The following is a 5616-nucleotide window of genomic DNA, read 5'->3' on the forward strand; positions in this document are numbered from 1 at the left end:
TAAAACATTAAAGTGAAAGTCACCTGTTTCCTTTTACAATTTTTGCTTCTGGAAAATTTTTAAAGGTCTATGTGGTTCGGTTTCTTTCTATGGAACAACACTATGCTAGCCAATTGGATGCTTTCCCAACTCAACACCTCACGCCTTCCTTAAAATAGCACATCTTCCTGCCAGTTGTCACGTGACTTATTTCTGCTTGGTGCTTTACACTTCACACTAAGGCTTACCCTTGCAGTGAATGGCAATTCTGTCCAGAGAGTCCCAGAAGATGAAGGTTTCCTGTAAATGGTGAAGATAAAGATTTCTTCACCTTCCCATCAGTGCCGTGGACATAGGTACAGTTAGATCAGTTGAGTTCATCTCAAAGCAAAACTTCCAGCTGAATTCCAGGTATCAACACGGGAGAGGGAGGTGCTGGGAATCATGGCGGAGGCAGGGGTGGTAATGCATGACCCGAAATCACAACATGGGAAGTTTGAGGCCAGCCTAGGCTACACAGCCAGTTCCAGTCCCTAAGATCCTCACAAGAAAGAAGGCAGGAGAGTGGCCTATCCTGGTCTCTATGCTGGCTGGCTAGAAGAACGAGGCTCTCAGGGCAAAACGGCAAGAAAAACCAGTGAGTGTGGAAGGAAGTGGCTAGCGACGGGTCGCTAACACCTCCTGCTCCTTGCCACACACGGACATCTCAGAAGCGCAAGCGACCCCTGAGCAGTAACCAGTTGCTGAGAAGCCATTGAATGGAATCACGTGCAGAAGAAGCCTTCTGTGCCACAACTGGTACAAGCAGCAAATGAGAAGCCATGAAGGGAGGGCCAGACAGAGCCAACCTCCAGGAATGGTGCGACAGTAAACCCTTCCCTCTACCACTCGGCCAGTAGCCTACCAGGTTGTGCCTAAGGATATATTACCCACGGCTACCAAGAGTGAGGTCTAGGCTTGCAAAAGATAAAGTATAAGCCATAAACTTAATCAGATCACTAATATGGAAGAGTCGGATGCAAACCCATCTGGAATGTTTTATAAACCTAAAGTTCTGGTGACTTCTAATTCCAAACTATTACTTCTGCTCAAAAGAGTAAAGAACAATAAGATTATTTAGCCAAGGTTTTTTTTTTTTCTTGTTTTCTTTCACTTATTTATTTTATCGGGCACAGAGGCTGCATCATATATGTGGAACCAACTCGAAGGCGACAGTTCTCTCCTACCTTGTGGGTTCAGGGACTCAAACTCAGGTCATTAGGCTTGGTAGCCAATGCTTTGCCCACTGAGCCATCTCAACATTACTAAAAATTGAGTCTTTTATATATCTGATGGCCTGACAAAATGTTCTCACACTCCCCAGCACACGGTAGACACAAGATGAGGAGATCTGAGTCCTCAGTTACTACCAACCTAAGGGATTGTAGGTAGAACATCTGCCTAGCCTGTTAGAGGCCGTGGGTTCAATCAATCCCTAGCAGAGAGTGAGGGCGGGGAACCCAGGAAGCCCAGATGTGACTTATAACTGTTGGCTTTATAAGATGCATCTGGAAGACGGAGAACGCGAGTCTGTTCTTTCAGTTAGAGAGATTTGTATTCAGTCCTCACACTAATGAATGCTGAACCAAAAATAAGCAGCGGGGGCCAGGCCAGCAAGCCGCCTTGGGGAGGAAAGATGCTTGCCAGCAATCCTGGTGACCTGCGCGCCATCTCTAGAACCCACACAGTGGGAAGAGAGAACTGATTCCCACAAGCTGATCTCTGACCTCCGCTCACATCTATGGCACGCACTCATGTGCACTTGCACACACACTCACACACATACTCAATAAGTAGGTAGCTATTAAAGAACAAAGCCGTGTAAAGACAGGATGATAAAGGCAGGGTCCTTATTCCCTAAGTGAAGACTCTACCATGGGTCTCAGAGCTGGGACAGCTGTAACTGGAAATGAGGGATAGGGTAGCCCTCAGGAAATGCCTTGTTAGCAGGAGGGGAAGAAATTCTGGTATCGGGTTCTGCAAAGGCTTGTAGGTGATTTGGTGTTGTAGGAGGTGAGGAAGAGAAGCCATGGGACAGTTGTCCAATGGATCAAAGGGGGAAAAGGGTGGTTTTTTCCTTTTCTTTTCTTTTCTTTTTGTTTTTGTTTTTGTTTTGCTGTTGTTCTTTTGTTTTGTTTTGTTGTGTTGTGTTGTGTTTTGTTTAAATAAGAGGACTGGAGCCAGCAGACAAAGGAAAGGACAGAGACTAAATAACTTGGAGGCCATTCCTGGAGAAGATGATTGGCTGAGGCGTCCCGGAGGAGAGAGGCTGTCTCTGTCAGAAACTGGGGGGAAAAGGTTTGGGGGGCATCCTTTGGAGCTGCAGGGCAGTGGGTCTGTGGAAGGCCCCTGGGGAGGCAGGGAGGTGGCGGGGAGGGGGGAGGGCGTGAAAGAGCCAGCATGGCCATTGCCACAGTTGGAAACCAATCCTCCAAGTGACTAAGAACATTCTGTAAGGAATACAAAAGGAATTTCTTAGGCCCCAGCCCTGGGAAGTGGTTTTCCTCGAAGAGATAACCAGCTTCTTTGGAATCCCTTCCCCTGTTATTTTTTTCACACTTCAGAGTTTACCGTAATTAAGCCAGCCTCTCTCCTGAGGCCAAAGCAGGCAATGAAACATGTCATAGCAAATGGGACAGCTTTGTTCATCCTCCTCTGTGGACCTGCTGGCTGCCACTGATCAAAAGCTAATGGTCACCCTGCCTATTAAAATGACACAGCCGTCCCCAGGATGGGGAATTACAGCAGATCTGGCTTGACAACCCCGAGAGTTTAATAAGGGTGCCTGTGAAAGAGGCGAGGGCAGCAGACTTGCTTGGAGCAACAGGGTGTTCCATCCAGGCACTGGCAAGAAAAAGATACTGTCCCTGCGGAGACCAGATCCGGGGCCAATGGAGATGCTTATCTGGGCTTGACAGCCCCAGGGCCAAGGAAAAGGAGAAAGAAAGAGATGGTCTTGGAACAATTTGGGCAGGAAAACAATAGGATTCTGTGTTTCTTGGCCCAGGAATGAATGAATCTTTATTCCAAGTGTGAAGCAGGCATGAAATCCAAGGACAGTAAATGGTGGGACCGACATTCTGGCAACAGTCTTAGGCTTTCTCTGTGGAATCTCAGAGCAAACAGTCCCACAGGGCTTCAAAGAAACATGTGGGTTTCTTTTTCTCTTCTTAAGTAAACAAAATTAAGAGAGAGCGTGCACTTCCTACAGCTGTGGGTGCCCCAAATATCTCCCGTTCCAACCCTGACCCCGGCCTCGGGGGAGCCATCTTCTCTTCTGAGTTAGTCACACGCACTCACAGCAACCTCGGGGTCCCACCTACACACGAGGGGCACCCTTCACTGTCAGCAAGGCTAGACTTTTCCCAAAACCTAAGGACTACCCCAGGAGAACTGGACCTCAGGTTCTTTCCATTTCTTTTTCTTTTTTGACTTTTAAAGCACAAACGTACATTTCTTTGGATAATCGCCAACATACATCATGTATGCTTGCAAATATGAAGTTGAGGGGGATCAGTTGAGGGGTTATGAGAGAGATGGCTGTGATATTCTAAATAACTAGCTTCCCAACGTAGTTTACTATTATTAATATTTAATTTCAGTTTGGTTTGATTTTATACACAGATAATTTGCTATGAAGCCTTTGCTCGCCTGGCACAAATCCTTCAGCCTGGGCTGGCCTCAAACTGAAGGGACTACTCCAACCTCAGCTTCTCAGTGTTAACAGGCATGAGCCATCACTCTTAACTTCTGTCTATCTGTCTGTCTGTTTGTCTATCTGCCTGTCTGTCTATCCATTCAAACCATCTGCCCATCCATCCATTCATCTCTATCTCTGTCTTCCTTCCTTTTGTTCTTTTCTTTTCTTTTTTTTTTTTTTTTACATGGGCTGGGTTCTGTTTTCCTTGAGAGTTTTATGCTGTATTTATATCATTTCTGCCCCCATCTCAGCTTTTCTAGATGTATTTGATTCCATATATTACTATACGTTTGTTTTCTGAGACACAGTCTCCCTCTGAAGTGCGTACTATCCTGGAACTCACTAGGAAACCTCAAACTCTCGCTACTCTTCCTCCCACCTGAGCCACCACAACCAGCTCCTTAATACAATTTGAAAACCAGCTTTTATTTACAGCCAAACGTGGATTTGGTGTCCCAGCACAAGGAGGCAAACTGGTAGGTACTCCCTTAGCTTGTCTTCTGCTCCTGCCGTAAGCAGTTCTGTGCTGACAGACGTAGCCCAGGAAATGCCAGTGCTGAGCAGAACCTGCACTGGGAGCCCTGGCTCCCCACTTCCTGCCCACCTACAAGTCCCGTCTTTGTGGGGTCTGGGTTCTTTGTGCAGTCACCTCCTGCCACTTCCCAGAAATCACCAGCAGTCAGGGAATCGCAAACAGAGTTTGCTCCACATCACATGATCCTTCCTCCCACAAACAGCCCTCCTTGAGTCCCGTGGTTTACATATTCCCACAAGGTCAAATCAAGGACATTTGGTCACATGCAGTATTATGGCAACAGCGCACACAGGGCTGACCCTGTAACAAGCTCAAAAATGTAGAAGATGGGCTAATTCCAGTAGGTTTTCACACGGGACTTTTCCGTTTGACAGAGCTGTCTTTTTCCCAGAAAAGGAACAAAGCCTGACCAGTCCCCCATGGTAGACGGCCTCAGACTCAGTTCTGCATTTTCAGTGACCACCGTGTGCTATGCATACAGTTTATGCATACGTGTGTGTGTGTGTGTGTGTGTGTGTGTGTGTGTGTGACATGCGATACGTAGGTAGATGTACCCATGCACGCCTATGCAGAGGCTGTAAGAGGACATCAATGTCCTGTCCTGTTGCTCTTTACCTTAGTCTCTTGAGATGGCAACTGTTATGGTGTGGCAAGATCGGACCTTGGAAGGTAGGGGACAAACGTGCCAGGCAGGTAGAGCTTATGTAGGAAGTTTCATTAAGAGACAGGAAATAGAAAAGTGGGGAGGGGAGAGGAGAGACCAACTGCTGAGAACAAGAGCAGGAAAGGCAGAGCAGGAGTGAGAGGAGCTTGTCTCTTAAAGGGACCTTTTGCGCCTGCCAAGAGCAGGGGTGATACACTCTTCCAGGTCCCTAAGGGGCGGGGCCGGATGTGCAAGGGTGCTAACAGGATCTCTCCCTGAGCCCAGAGCATGGCTGATAGCCAGCAAACCCCAGATCTATCCCTTTCCCCTTGCAGCACTGAGGTTATAGACATGCATGAGACTACACCCCACTTTTTATATGGATGCTTGGGATTGTAACTCAGGTCCTCTACACTTGCACAGCAAACGTTCTTACCCATTGATCTGTTTTCCAAGCTTTCAGTTCTATGACTATTTCTGCTATGAATCCAGCACTTGCTAGAAAGAGTTGAGTCAAAAGAAAACACAACAACAGCCGGGCGGTAGTGGCACACGCCTTTAATCCCAGCACTCAGGAGGCAGAGGCAGGCTGATCTCTGTGAGTTCAAGACCAGCCTGGTCTACAGAGCTAGTTCCAGGACAGGCTCCAAAACCACAGAGAAACCCTGTCTCGGAAAAAGAAAAAAAAAAAAAAAAAAAAAAAAAAAAAAAAAACAACAA

The sequence above is a fragment of the Alexandromys fortis genome, unplaced genomic scaffold, assembly GCF_014885135.2.
Source record: "Alexandromys fortis isolate MF-2015 unplaced genomic scaffold, M_Fortis_MF-2015_v1.1 scaffold_145, whole genome shotgun sequence".
NCBI classification, from domain to species: domain Eukaryota; kingdom Metazoa; phylum Chordata; class Mammalia; order Rodentia; family Cricetidae; genus Alexandromys; species Alexandromys fortis.